This window comes from Lepidochelys kempii, chromosome 8 (genome assembly GCF_965140285.1).
Source record: "Lepidochelys kempii isolate rLepKem1 chromosome 8, rLepKem1.hap1, whole genome shotgun sequence".
Classification (NCBI taxonomy): domain Eukaryota; kingdom Metazoa; phylum Chordata; order Testudines; family Cheloniidae; genus Lepidochelys; species Lepidochelys kempii.
The window spans coordinates 87,617,499-87,633,544 of NC_136387.1; the positions used below are offsets into that span (position 1 = coordinate 87,617,499).

At 41.7% G+C, this 16,046-nt stretch overlaps 1 long non-coding RNA gene across 1 annotated transcript in view; it reads right to left on the reverse strand.

Moving 5' to 3' along the window:
• LOC140916581 (uncharacterized) overlaps window positions 1–4,400 on the reverse strand; it is a 109,100-nt gene extending 104,700 nt beyond the window's left edge. The window contains exons 1-2 of the long non-coding RNA XR_012160558.1: window positions 4,272–4,400; window positions 2,289–2,346 (exon numbers count right to left, since the gene is read on the reverse strand). This is a non-coding gene — a long non-coding RNA (uncharacterized LOC140916581). The remainder of the gene's footprint in view (window positions 1–2,288; window positions 2,347–4,271) is intronic.
• Window positions 4,401–16,046: the final 11,646 nt, after the last annotated feature.

Genomic DNA, 16,046 nt, shown 5'->3' on the forward strand with positions numbered 1-16,046 from the left:
GGTTTCACTCCGAAGTCCAGAGTTGTTTTGCGGATCGCTGATGGGCATCGGTTTTTTGCAGCAATCACAGGGCTTAAAGCTTGGGGACCGGGGCATGCCCTGTCGCTAGGCTGAGTCCTGTTTAGGACTAACCAAATAAAACACACTAATACACTAAGGGATAACTGTTAACTATGTACAACTATTTTACAAGAAAAGTTCGTAATACCAAACAAAGTGAAAAGGCTAGCTGAAGCAGCAGACAGTCCAGCATCATCACTGGAGACAAGAAGGAAGGGTGGGGGGAGCCGGTGGTGCCCCTTATACTCCAGAGGGCACCAGAGCCGGTCCCCTACGGATACTACTGAGGGAAAAACTTCCGGCACCGGTGCATGTGGTGAGCACACACACCTAATATGGAATGGACATGAGCAAGCACTCGAAGAAGAACCTCACTTCAGCAAAACCCCTTTTGGTAACTCAGGCCAAAGAAATCAAAAAGAATAAAAGGAGGTGGCCTGTTCCAGCCAGTCCCCAAAGGAAAACTGTCAGTAAATCATTCTGTCCACATGGAGCACCTCCAGCTACTTGCAATGTCGCTCAGCTTGAATGCCTTCAGCCTTCCTCCAGGGCTCTCAGGAACAACTTCCTTCTCTCCTGCCGCCTAGATACACATGCCAAGTCAAGCTCCTTCAAAGTGTATTGTAATTGAGCCCATCTGGTCCCCTTCCTAGCCCTGCATTAACCCTTTTCCCTGTTCTCCACAGGCATGGGGTTTATACACACCATTACACCTTCACTCACACTATCAAAAGGTAGGACATAGCATATCTCACTCCTGCCAGCTTTACACTAGTTAAACCATTGTGACTTCAGTCAAACGTCTGCCCTGTTTTACACTGGCATCAGGCCCAGTTTGATTTTAGATAACTGCACTGCTAGCTCTCAACTCTTATCACAAACTGGAGGTGGGAAATTCTTATTTGGCCCCCTGGTCTATCTCCCTGCTATTCCACAATGGTCCCTACACTACGGTCTATTCTCCAGTACTGTGACTTCCCATTTTATACCATTAATTCTGCATTAGTCATTCCTGGTTTACTGAACATTTACCTGGTTTCTTCTAGTACGCTCTGACACAGTCTACCGGAAATAGAATAGAAGGATATTTTACTGATTTATTGCTCATCTAGTTTTCAATGAGGCCTGCCAACATCATGGCAGAGAAACCAACTAATCTGAGTGTCACTTTGAAATCTATTGGACTATATCTGGCTATATTATAAACTATTAGAAATAACTCCAAATAATTTAATTACTTTCTTCTAAGATCCTTGCTGTTTCTGCTCCAAAAATTCTGATGAGAATGGGCAAAATTCAGTAGCAACATAAATGCAAATGTAGGTTATATATCTCATTCTGCTCTCATAATCAAAGCTTGTGATTCCACTTAGCCAGATCCTCAGTGGGTATGAATTGACATAGATTCTGGATTATTGCAGAATCAGACCCAGTGGATAAACACTGGTCACTAAATGGGTGTAAATGGCAAAGCAGTGTACCTTGTATTAATTTGGCATTGAGTGGGTATACAAAATGAGTGTAATTTATACCAGTTTGGTATTCTGTGGGACCTAACTTCAACTCCTGGAGGAAACAAGCACTGTATGGCCAAGTACTGACGGTTGCTGAGAGATCTAACAATGGAGCTGTATTTTCAATTAATGTAGTTCTATCACATTCATACGGAATATCTTGAAGATCAGCAGTTTCTCTCTGTCTGCTTTGTCAGACAGAACCGATGTAAAAGTCCTCCAGTTTTCTCTGCTCTGAAAACCTACTAGAGACCTAGCAGTAGTTGTCAGTATAGAACAGGTTATATTCCATGGTGATGTTTAAAAGCTGTATAAGAGTTTTCCTTATGAAGCCAACTGGGTCTGTTGCTTTAGAAAACACTTTTTCCCCCCCTAAAACTGAATTTAGTATATTTCTGGTCTCTATTCCACAGATGGATAATGGGAAACTCATAATTATCAATCATTTTGGCTTCTCAATTTATCTTCTGACCACTGGTCACCTAAACTACATACATCCTCCTTTATTTTATTTTTTTTATCAAGTACCCTCATTCTAATTACCCAGGTCATCACATTTCATTAATAATGCTTCATATTTTTCTCAAAGAAGAATAAAGTGTCCTTATGCAAGTGTATCAAATTAATTGGGCAGAAGACTGATCAGTGACTTAAACGCTACCTCATGCTGGTAGGCCAATCACAGAGGGGATGAGTATGGGAAGATAGATATACCTGACATGGCTTGATATTGTAGAAGGCGAGTTCTTTGTTTTTCCAGCAAACGTACTGTCTGTTAAATAAACAAATAAAGAATAAATAGAATAAAGTCTATTAAGTTTCCAGAGGAACAGCCTACTGCATCACATGCTAGAATAACTGAAGCTTGCCATTACCAGCTATAAACTAAATAATGAAGAAACAAACCCAAGAATTTGTCAGATCATTTTTTTAGGGCATGATAACTATTAAGAATGGCCTACTCTACTGTATCCTGTTAACACAGTGAAAGAAAACCAGGTTCAAGCTCACTGTAATGCTATTCTAAAACTGCAGAAGTTCAAACACACCTGCATATAACTGGTGGGGTCTCACTGTCAGGCTAGTTTTTAATACTGCAGCTATATATGGGAAATTATAATACTCTGTTAACAAGGACGCAAATCTGACAAACAGAACAGCAGAAAATCAGCATTTGCTAAGCCTCAGGCATTGCACATTTCTACAACACTTATAACAGAATTAAGAACGATTAACGGTGGCAGCAAACAAATGTTTCTTTGCCCTGTTCTTAAATAAAGATTTGGACTGGGAGTTTCTAATGGTTAAAGAAGAGTATTCCACAGATAAGGCATGTAAGTTACAGAAAGTTTTAACTCCCATTAATACAAGATTGAATTCAGGGCAAATTTAAATAGCTGGGTAACACTCTTAAAGAGACATTTGTCATGTTAAAATCATGTATTTAACAAAAAGCCCACATTTCTACACTTGTTAGTAATAACATCTTACAGTATTATAATGGAAACCATGGAAACATGGTGTTACCACAGAAACATCAGAGAAAATGGAAAGGCATTTAGGGTTAGTTTGATATAATTTCTCCTGAGTGAGGAATTAAAGTCTCAGGCTCTTCTCATGAGTGGACTGAAGAGCTGAGTACATGTCCTTAACTTAAAGCACACCATTTCATATTCAATTAAGAATATATTAACATGAATCAGACAGGTATCTGACAATATAATATTAAATGCTGCCTATGTGGATAAGCTTACGTAGCATAATATGAATACTTAAACACAGCTATTATGGTTTCTAGCATATCTATCAAAAAAGAAACCAAGGAAAAGATTTATATACATGAGTTCTACTTTGGTGTATCATAATTGACTACTATGGAGTTATGTCCAATTTATATCATTGTGAGATCAAAATCAGGCCCCCAGTAACACTTTGTAGAAAGCAAGGAATTGCTTCAATCACATCAAACTTTCTAACACACAATCCAGTGCAATTTCTAACAGCCGACTAAGTACAGTAGAAACAACACACTCAGGTATTCAGGTACAATTTTCAGTTATTGAAGACTCTGGTTAATCCCAAATGATTGCTAAATCACCGATCATTCCGTATCAACACCATGCTTCATAAGGACTGGAAACAATAGCAGATAGAGCAATGGAACTGAGAATGGAGCTACATTTGATGTTAGGATTCATTCCTGTTCAAGTCCCAGTTAGAGAATTTGTACCTATGTTGATACATGTAGATTAGGATAATTTATTAATTTTGTTTCTGTTCTTCTGCCATTTTCTGTCTATTAAATCTATTCCCTGGCTATAAGGACACTAACTGCTTAGATCTGTGATGCAGAAAGTAGACTCAAATGTTTACAAATTTCTGCATTGATATTTTTCTCAGTTTTCATTTCCCTCTTCATCTTAGTAACCCAGTTACACTTGGTTCAAACAGTTCATAGTCACTTTTTTGGCTGCAGTTGTTATTCAGTTAGAAAAGTAATATTTTAAAAAATACAATAATCTAATAAAATGAAAAGATGGATGAGCGTGTACCGAACAAAAAACATCAAATGTTATTTTCCACATGACAAGATAAGGATCTTACAGATTTGAGTTGGAAAGGGTGCAGATACCATTCTGTGCATCACACTCATTTCAATAAGTAGCTATAAACTAGACTAATATCAAATATACTCACCCATGCATAAGAAAATGGAGAGAAGGGGGTCTGAGATATTTAAACAGAAAACATTCAGCTTTTTCATTTATCTCAAGTCACCCCCAAGATCTTCAGGGATGCAATGTCTCAAGTGGATGATGAGCACGGGGAAACTATATTTACTTGAGGAGAATGAGTTCTTCCCCCTAGAAACCATGAAAGTACAAAACACTACACTGCATCCTGGCAATTGTTTTCTCACATTGTAGCTTATCTATCAAATGTTGCTGTGGTTACCATGTTAAATGCTCAGTCTGAATAAGTGGGAAAAAATAAATAGTCTTGTAATGTAAAATCTCTCTCGCTGCTTCATTTGGGCTCAGTTCTACAAGGTTCTTGTCACCAGCTGCTACTGACTTCACTGGGAGTTGTGGGTGGAAAGGCGATGGACAGCACTTTTCAGAATCAGGCCCTTAGGCTACAGTTGTGTTCAATTTGTGAACACACAAGCAAATACAAGCATGCACACAGACAAATGCCTGTTTCAGAGCTGAATCCAAGGGGAAATTTTTCAAGCGTAAGTATCAAAGTTTCATCTTGAGATGCTTTCAAACACCACTGTGACGATCATGGGGTAAGCAGCTGCTGAGAACAAAACAGAGGTGGTTCTCCAGCTCAGAACCAGCTGGACAGCATGGGGAAACTGCCTGTTATGTGTGTACATAAAAGGGTTCAGTGTCAAGATCCACCATAAGTGTGGTGTGTTTTCTGTGTACTGTGCCTTAAATGGAGCTATCTTCCCCCTACTCTGCTGCAGAGGCCACAGACATTTTTTGATCAGAAGCAAGCCAGGACACTTGCAAATTTTAGGTTAGGTTAGTTCTTATGTGGTCACTTGGACAGTATAGAGGCCACCAAATGCATTATACACCTCCCTGATGTTGTGTCTGAGCCAAATCTAATTATGGGGTAGGACTCCTGTGATGGACTGGTGTCGGTTGTCATTGTGTCTTAGATCTTCCGGGGGTATTTTCCATCCTGCTTTCATTGGGTCAAAGTGGAAGATGATTCTCATAGGGAAGTTAGTAGGCATTCAGAGCAGATGACCATGCCACATTAGAGAGCATTTGGAAACTATTTGAGAGAGCAGGACCTTTCAAATTTGCTTCTGATGTTTTTCTCAAATTTGCTTTAGTTTTTTTCACTGTGGCTGCAGTTATGTGGTTCTTCTTTGTGAATGGAAAACCATAGCTATGCATATTAATTTATAAAAATAAAATAAATGTTTTTTCACATTCATACTGGGAACGTATTTCTCCTTTCACTTTGCTCCGTTTTTGCCTTGCACAGGCCTAATGTCAATACAGAAAAGCCAGGATGTGCGTAACAGTGATATGTAGGATATTTAAGACACTAGAGTTGGATAAGGCAGATTCTCAGCTGGTGTAAACCATGGAGTGATTTAATGTACCAGTTGAGGGGCTTGCCACATATTTTTCATTTCTTCTGAGTCAGTTCCATAGTAGACTCATAGACTCTAAGGTAAGAAGAGACCACCATGATCGGCTATGTCAATGGTAACTATTGCTTTTTAAGAATTGAGCTCTTCATCTGTGTCTGTTTTCTACTAGATTAGTATAAGAAATTGAGACAACTGTGTAAAAAATTGAAAGAATACCTGTTTAATGTTCCATGACAGCAAGAATTTTAGCACTGTACTTGTCTGAAGCAAAATCCTTGCCAACAAGTGGCTGAATGTGCATTTAACCACCCATTTGCTACTTGAGCCCATTATGCAAATAGAAAACAGTCCATTTTGCTAGTGGGGAGGAAATAAAGTACTAGCTTGAAAGGTCATTGTTTAAAGGAAGAATTATTTTAAGGACTCTCTTATAAAAAAAGGTGCTCGTGCCAAAGGCTCTATAAAGATAACTTCTTTTCGTATTTGTAAAATAAAAGATAGGATTACCTTTCTTGCAATAGATTTCCAGTGTCCAACCCAATTAAAGGATTGATCCTTGAATATGCTGAGCTCCCATGACACCCACTGACTTCAGTAAGAGTTGAGGGTGCTCAGCAACCCAGACAAATACTCAACGTGTTGTAGGGTCAAGCCCTTCAAGCTAAGGATGCATTTTGTACATGTCAAGAGTAGGATATGTCCCTTTGCAGAAGCTACTTGATTGGTTGTCAGGTATATGAAAATAATAGTTATTTTTAAAAGGTTATTGCAAGCGTTGAAAAATAAATGTGATTTAGCTTCATGTATGGTACAGTAGTTCTAGCATTAACATCTCTGGTTTGGAATTAGAGCTGAACTTTATCTATCCAAATAGATATAATGCAGCTTTTTCTCCTGCTTGGGTTTTTATTTATCTATTTACAGTAGAAACATCAGGGCATGTCATCAGCCTTTGCTTGGAGGTTCTCTGCCTTTTTTCAAGATTCACTCCAGTGATGTTACCGTTCCCATTATTATTTGGATAAATGTAATACTGAGAGGCCTTAGTTAGTATCAAGAGCCCTTTGTGTTATACAAGGGACAGTCCCGGCCCTGAAAAGTTTACTATCCAACTTAAAGACAAGCCATGATAAAGTGGGTTTAACCAACAGTGGAGGGAAAATGTGGAGGATGACAAGTGTAACAGTGATGAGAACATATGCCCAGCACACAAGAGGAATGTAAAGGCTCTAAAGAAAGGCAATCACTCTTGAATATACTGAATGACATATAAATGGATAGCACTTAGATACCATGGTGAATGTATCTTAGAAATACCCAAGACAGAGTATTTGCACATCGATCAACTAAGAAAGGTGCCATATATAAATAAAAAGACACAACCAAATTAATATTCATTCCCAGACTGGAGTCTAATCACCCAGAGGGACAAATGTAAAGAATCTGTAGAGATAAGAAAATCCTTTGCCACAGAGAATTCACAAGTAGCAGTTTTACACTCTGCAAAATGAAAAGCACTTCACTAGAAGTGAAAATACATCTTTTGGGAAGAAAGACCTCATAAAAAAACTAATTGGAACAGAATGAAGTCAGAAAGATATGGAGATAAATTGGATAGTAACACATTAAGGACTGGAGTTTGCATTGCTGGGACCTGATACTATACTTCCTTTCAGCAAATCTATGGCAGTATAACTACTGATTTCAGTTGAGTTCAGTATAAAACCCCACTATGAAGGATTAGATAATCAACTGTGAATTAATCAAGGGAATGCAGCCTTTACAAAGTTGTGTACGGTGCTAGTATATTGAAATAATCCCTACTAAACTAGTAGGAGAACTGCTAATCTCCTGCACTGGGAATTAAATTTTACATGAATCAGAAATTCTCATTACTTCTGCTTAGATCTTAAATGCTTAGATTCTTTACAGCTTACTGTTCGTCTGTAAATATGCCTCCCATTTCTCTTCCTTCTCAGCCTCTGTGTAATGAAGGATGGACAAACATTAGACAGACTGATTCTTATCTCATAATATGTAAACTAGCTATAAACTCTACACTGGTGTAAAACTAGTGGAGGTGAAGGGAAAACCAGGACAACATTATTTACACTTGTTTGCAATCTCTACTCCCAAATGAAATTACTAGGATTGTGCTTCAGGAAGCAGTATAAAATATTGATTTCTGTTCACAGACTATACCCTTAAGGTATCAAATATTAAACTTTAGTTATAATTTGAGTAGATATGAGTCTTTTTATTATAACCTAAAGTGATGGGATATGGTTGTATTATATTTTTATTAAATGTAAAAAGACAATGAAAGATAATTAAAAAACTAATGGAAGTACCAATTTACGGCCTTTTAGAATTAGATCTTTTGGAGGGATTTATTTCCCTTTAGAGCAGTTGAATTTTTTTTTTTTTTAAATCTCACAAATATTTAGAAAGCAATTACTTCCAAACTAATACTATGATGTAATTTTTAAACTTGCCTGTCACTTAAGGGCAACCATTTTTATATTTTGGTTACATTTTGACACCATTACTCACATTCATGCTCCTCCCTGGCGCCAGTGGGACCACTGCAGGAGCAAGTTAGTGTTCTACACCAAGTCATGTGCATTGTTTGTTACAGAGGGTCAAATCCTGCTCACTCCACTGATGCAAGGAGTCCCAGTTACTCAACTGACTGAGTAAGGCAAGCAGGATTTGGGCTTCCAGTTGTAAAAGTATAGCTTCTTAAAACTAAACAGAACAAAGCAACTGCTGACACTTTTAAAAAAACTTTTGCTCCTTGTTCTTACAAGCTCATGAAGGGGTCACTTACCTCTCAACGACCACATGTAACTTTTTGGGATGGGGCATGTGACATTGGTAAACCAAGTGCCAGCTCTGGCCAAGGCCGCAGGTGTTAGCTAAGAATTGACAAACTCATAGCTGGAAACCAAGCCAGCTCACCTGTATGTAAGTTTTGTTCAAAATAGGTATTAATCTTATAAGAATGTATTTAGTGTTTAGACACTATGAAATGCTTGTAGGTTGCTGCATGCATTAATCTCATATGTAATGTCTGTACTCCATGCTACAAGGTAAAATATAAGTTTGCTTATAATTGTAAAAATGCCTGCTCCGAACTTGTGAACTCAGACAGGCAGAGTGGCTCCCCCCACCCATCCAGGAGGACTATCAAAAATTAAGTGAGCCGTTGTAGGACAAAAGCGTTGTTGATTGCCACACTCACCCATGGAGAAGTATGTGCAGAAGGCCTGGTCCCATCCGTTTGAATCCTGAATAGGGGAAATAAAAATAGGTAACATGAAGATTTTTCATCTCTCTGCTGTTTGCACTCTTACAAGGGCTGGAGCTAAGAAACAAATAAGCAGAGATCCCCAGGGTTGACCATCTCTGTCACCTTTTGAATAACAGACTGAAACTCATTTGTTACTATATGCTTGCTTGCTATAACCTGTAAATAACTCTCGGATTTCTTTTTCCTAGGTAATAAACCTTTAGTTAATTTATTACAGGATTGGCTACAGGCATCTTTGGTGGTGAGATCTAAGGTACAAATTGATCTGGGGTAAGTGACTGGTCTTTTGGGACCAGAAGCAACCTGAATATTTTGTGACTTTTGGTGTAAATGACCATTTAGAACTAAGTCCAGCTTGCCTGACTGGCAAGATAGTCTGGAGAGTCTAAAGGGACTGTCTGTGACTCATGGTAAAATAGTTACAATAACCTAGGAGTTTGTATTTGTTACTGTGTTGATTAAATCTAATTATAGAATATACAATCAGTTTGGGGTATCTGCCCTCCTTTTGACAGTCTGCCCTGAGGTTGGCACTCTCATTCATGAGCTGCTCCAGACAGTATGACAGTGCATTCACCTCACACTAGCCCTGGAAAGGTTAATATAGGCAAAAGAGGCCAATTGGCCATAGGCTGTACCTGGAGGGGAGCTAGGACACAATGAGGCTTAATTGGGGATGAAGTTCACTAGGGCAGAAAAAGTGGGGCTTCTATAAAGCCAGGAAGCTGGCAACAGAGATGAGGCGGGCCTGCTGTGAGGGCACCTACAGTCTACACACCCTGATATAAGTGGGAGGGAGAGTAGGAGTCTGCAACAGGGAGTGTAGGAAGCAGTCGAGGGAAGAAGCAGTAAGGCCTGGGAGAATAAAGACCTGAGCTGCTAGGTCAAGGGTGCCTGGATTGGGACCTGGTTTAGAAGGTGGGCCTGGGTTCTCACTGTGGGAGTGGTATGCTAGGGGCAGCCTATTTGGGGACTTCTGAGGACAGTATGGAAAGAGACTGTGATAATACCCCAGAAGTGGTGAACTTTATTGTGACTTGGCTAGAGGGCAAAACCATGAAGAGGAAAGTGTTTCAGATTCAGGAGCATGAGAGAGGCCAAGGAGCGAGTGAATTGCATGAAGAGGCACCAGACCAAGTGGCATGCTAATCCTCAGATGGGCCACTAGGGGGCGCCAGAGCAAAAAAAAAAAAAGTTCCTCCTGTAAGAGTATGTCTACACTATGAAATTAGGTCGATTTTACAGAAGTCAATTTTTAGAAATCAATTTTATACAGTTGATTGTGTATGTCCCCACTAAGCCCATTAAGTTGGCAGAATGCGTCCTCATGGCTAGCATAGACTTACAGAGTGGTGCACTGTGGGTAGCTATCCCACAGTTCCTGTAGTCTCTGCTGCCCATTGGAATTCTGGGTTAAGCGCCCAATGCCTGATGGGGCAAAAACATTGTCGCAGGTGGTTTCGGGTACATGCCGTCAGTCACCCCTCCCTCCACGAAAGCAATGGCAGACAATCGTTTTGCGCCTTTTTTCCTGGGTTGCCTGTGCAGACGCCATACCACAGCAAGCATGGAACCCGCTCAGCTCACTGTGACCGCTGCTGTTGTGAGCATTGTAAACACCTCGCACATTATCCTGGACTATATGCAGAACCGGGCTAAGAAACGCCAGCATGAGGAGAATTTTTATGAGGACATGGACACAGACGTTCCTGAAAGCACGGGCTGTAGCAATTGGGACATCATGGCAGCAATGGGGCTGGAACACCGATTCTGGGCCAGGCAAACAAGCACAGACTGGTGGAACCGCATAGTATTGCAGGTATGGGATGATTCCCAGTGGCTGCGAAACTTTCACATGCGTAAGACCACTTTTCTGGAACTCTGAGTTGCTTTCCCCCACCCTGAAGCGCGGGAATACCAAGATGAGAGCTGCCGCAACTGTTGAGAAGCGAGTGGTGATAGCCCTGTGGAAGCTTGCAACGCCTGACGGCTACCGGTCAGTCGGGAATCAATTTGGAGTGGACAAGTCTACTGTGGGGGTTGCTGTGATCCAAGTAGCCAATGCAATCACTGACGTTTTGTTGTCAAGGGAAATGACTCTGGGAAATGTGCAGGTCATATTGGATGGCTTTGCTGCAATGAGGTTCCCCAACTGTGGTGGGGCGGTAGACAGAATGCATATCCCCATCTTGGCACCGGACCACCTTGCCAACCAGTACATAAACCGCAAGGGGTACCTCTCAATGGTGCTGCGAGCACTGGTGGATCACTAGAGACATTTCACAAACATCAATGTGGGATGGCCGGGAAAGGTGCATGACACTTGCATATTTAGGAACCAGGCTGTTCGAGCAGCTGCAAGAAGGGACTTATTTCCCAGACCAGAAAATTACCATTTGGGATGTTGAAATGCCAATAGTTATCCTTGGGGACCCAGACTACTCCTTGCTCCCATGGCTCATGAATCCTTACACAGGCACCCTGGACAGTACTAAGGAGCCGTTCAACTACAGGCTGAGCAAGTGCAGAATGGTGGTAGAATGTGCCTTTGGACGTTTAAAAGCTCGCTGGCACTGTCTGCTGACTAGGTCAGACCTCAGCGCAACCAACATTCCCATTGTTATTGCTGCTTCCTGTGTGCTCCATAATATCTGTGAGAGTAAGGGGGAGATGTTTATGGTGGGGTGGGAAGTTGAGGCAAATCACCTGGCATCCAGTTTTGAGCAGCCAGACACCAGGGCAATTAGAAGAGCATAGCTAGGCGCGCTGCACATCACAGAGGGTTTGAAAACCAGTTTCGTGACTGGCCAGGCTACAGTGTGACAGTTGTGAATCTCCCTGATGCAAACCTGCCCCCTTTGTTGATTTTAATTCTCTGTAAGCCAACCACCCTCCCCCCTTTGAAACAAAGTAACTATTGGTTTGAAACCATGCATTCATTCTTTATTAATTAAAAAAAAATGAGATAATGGACAAGGTAGCCCAGGTTGGGTGGGAAGGAGAAAAGGACAAAGCCACATTGTTAGTGTGACTACAACGAACAATCCAACTGTTTGAATGACAGCCTTCTGTTGCTTGGGCCATCCTCTGGAGTGGAGTGGCTGGGTGCCCGGAGCCTCCCCCACCTCCCCGCATTCTTGGGCGTCTGGGTGAGGCAGATATGGAACTTGGGGAGGAGGGCATGCGGTTATACAGTGGATGCAGTGGGGGTCTGTGCTCTTGTTAGCTTTCTTGCAGCTCCAGCAGATGCTTCATCATGTCCGTTTGCTCCCCCAACAGATGCTTCATCATGTCCCTTTGCTCCCCCATTAGCCTCAGCATCGCGTCCTGCCTCTGCTCTTCGCGCTCACTTAATTCTTTCCTGGCCTCTGCCACTGAATGCCTCCGTGCATTAAGCTGTGCCCTATCAGTGTGGGAGGACTGCAGGTGCTCAGCAAACATGTCATCACAAGTGTGGTTTTTTTGCCTTCTAATCTGCGATAACCTCAGGGACGGAGATGATAGGGGGAGCACAGAAACATTTGCACCTGGAGGGAGATAAAAAGGGAAAGTAAAAGTTAAGATGATACATTTCTAAGAACAAAAGGGAGACTCTTTCACAGTGAATCAAGCCATTCACAGCAGATAGCACATGTGCTTTAAGTACAAGGTCGCATTTTGCCTTTTATATTGAGCACCTGCTGGTATGGTGACACATCACACACACACACGGCTGGGCAACAGAATTCGGTTTCCAGGCAGCTATGGTAAGCCTTTTGGTACACGGGGTTGGCTTCTTACACCTTCATAGCATTTGGGAATGTTTTCAAACTGCAGTGCCCTCCTTTCCCAGAGCAAGCAAAGGGAGGGCTGCGGTTTTCAGGTGGATGTGCAGCACACAGCTCCCCACACACCTCCACGTGGCTATTTTCTGGGATGATCCCTTCTCCCTTCCCACAGTTGCATGGCTATTCACTGGGATGATTCCTTTTAGCCAAGCGCAAACAGCCCAGCACGAATGGGGTTCTTTTACTGTTCCCTTATAAAAATTCCCCTATTTCAACCAGCTGACTATGAATGATATCACTCTACTGAGGCTAACACAGAAAGATATAGACCGAATGTTGCTTGAATGCGACCAAAACCCAGGACCATTCGCTGCCATGCTTTGCGCTGCAATGATTCCAGAATACTTGCTACTGGTTTGGCGTTGTAAAGTGTCCTATTGTGGAGAACGAAAAAAGGCAGCCCTCCCCAGAAACCCTTTGCAAAGGCTTTCAGAGTACCTCCAGGAGAGCTTCATGAAGATGTCCCTGGAGGATTCCCGCTCCATCCCCAAACATGTGAACAGACTTTTCCAGTAGCTGTACTGGCTGCGAATGCATCCCAATTCTTCAGGGCAAATCAAACATTAAACATACTTGCTTTTTAAACCCTGTACTGTAGTTACAAATGTGCACTTACAAGAGGTACCTTCTCCGGCTTCAGGGTCAGGGATCCCGCCTTGGGAGGGTATTGGCTCCAAGGTGATGAAAAGGTCCTGGCTGCCAGGGAGAACGGACTGACCGCTTGCCTGCTGCGCATTCTCCTCCTCCTCTTCCTCATCCACAAAATCCTCCTCCCTGTTGCGTAAGACTCCCCCCTTTTAGATGTCCACAGACAGTGGTAGGATAGTGATTCATAGATTCATAGATTCATAGATATTTAGGTCAGAAGGGACCATTATGATCATCTAGTCTGACCTCCTGCACAATGCAGGCCACAGAATTTCACCCACCACTCCTAAAAAAGACCTCACACCTATATCTGTGCTATTGAAGTCCTCAAATTGTAGTTTGAAGACCTCAAGGAGCAGAGAATCCTCCAGCAAGTGACCCGTGCCCCATGCTACAGAGGAAGGCGAAAAACCTCCAGGGCCTTCCAATCTGCCCTGGAGGAAAATTCCTTCCCGACCCCAAATATGGCGATCAGCTAAACCCTGAGCATATGGGCAAGATTCATCAGCCAGATACTACAGAAAATTCTTTCCCGGGTAACTTGGATCTTACCCCATCTAAAAACCCATCACAGGCCATTGGGCCTATTTACCATGAATATTTAATTACCAAAACCATGTTATCCCATCATACCATCTCCTCCATAAACTTATCGAGTTTAATCTTAAAGCAAGATAGATCTTTTGCCCCCACTACTTCCCTCGGAAGGCTATTCCAAAACTTCACTCCTCTGATGGTTAGAAACCTTCGTCTAATTTCTAATCTAAATTTCCTAGTGGCCAGTTTATATCCATTTGTTCTTGTGTCCACATTGGTACTGAGTTTAAATAATTCCTCTCCCTCTCTGGTATTTATCCCTCTGATATATTTATAGAGAGTAATCATATCTCCCCTCAACCTTCTTTTAGTTAGGCTAAACAAGCCAAGCTCCCTGAGTCTCCTTTCATAAGACAAGTTTTCCATTCCTCGGATCATCCTAGTAGCCCTTCTCTGTACCTGTTCCCGTTTGAATTCATCCTTCTTAAACATGGGAGACCAGAACTGCACACAGTATTCCAGGTGAGGTCTCACCAGTGCCTTATATAACGGTACTAAAACCTCCTTATCCCTACTGGAAATACCTCTCCTGATGCATCCCAAGACGACATTAGCTTTTTTCACAGCCATAGTGATAGGGTCCCCCCCTAGAATGCCATGCAGCTGATCATAGAAGCAGCATGTATGGGGCTCTGACCTGGAGTGACCGTTTGTCTCCTTTGTCTTTTGGTAGGCTTGCCTGAGCTCCTTAACTTTCATGCAGCACTGCTGTGTGTCCCTGTTGTAGCCTCTCTCCAACATGCCCTGTGAGATTTTGGCAAATATATTTGCATTTCTTCTTTTTGATCGGAGTTCAGCACAGATACTTCTCCCCATACAGCAATCAGATCCAGTGTCTCCCTTTCGGTCCATGCTGGAGCTCATTTGCGATTCTGGGGGAACTGCATGGTCACCTCTGCTGCTGAGTGCTGCTGAGTTCACCATGCTGACCAAACAGGAAATTAAATTCAAAAGTTCCCAGGGCTTTTCCTGTGTACCTGGCTAGTGCATCGGAGTTCAAAGTCCCATCCAGAGCGGTCACAATGGAGCACTCTGGGATAGCTCCTGGGGGTCAATACCGTTGATTTGCATCCGCACTAACCCAAATTCGACCCAGCAAGGTCGATTTTAGCACTACTACCCTCGTCGGGGATGAGTACAGACGTCAATTTTAAGAGCCCTTTAGGTTGACGGAACGGGGTCGGTTGTGTGGACGCAGTCATTTTTAAATCGACCTAACATGGCTAAATTCGACCTAACCCCGTAGTGTAGACCAGGGATTATTGACATTAAAGAGAATTATGAACATGAAATAAAAAGGGTGAAATAATTCTATCAGCCATATATAGACCTAGTGAAAATAGCTTCAACTGCATTAACTTCAGCAGAGTTACAGCTGCTCATGCTAGGGCTGTATACAACTAGTTGAAAAGGCCTCTTTTGGGGGGGGCAGGGGGGGAGGAGTAGGAGAAGAGGGAACAGTAAATTTTGAAGTTTCCTGCAATTGTTTGTTTTTTCAAATCAAACAATGTAACTAGAAATAAAAAAAATCTGTTTGTGTAAATTATTGTCATTTAAAAAAATCACTTTTTGATAAACATTTTTCACTTTCAAAAAGTTTTTTTTGTTTGTTTTTTACTGAAAACCAAAAATGTTTACAGAAAAATCTTTTGGCTTCCAGTTTTTCAATGAAAAACCAGAAAAATTCACCCAAAAGGAACATTTTCCACACAAAAAAATGTATTTTGGTGGAAAAGCCAAAAATTTAACCAGCCCTAGGAATGAATCTGGTGTCTTGATCCCTATTCATCACTCATTACTTCAATTTAAAAATCCCATTAAAGTCCAGGAGTCAAGAACGTAGGATAAAGACTTTTATTTTCATTATTGTACTGACAGCTTATTCCCTGTCTGCTTTCTTGCTTGCTGAGAGAAACAAAGGACTAGACTGTGCTTTTACAATGGGCCCTGTGTAAGGGGCAGCAAAA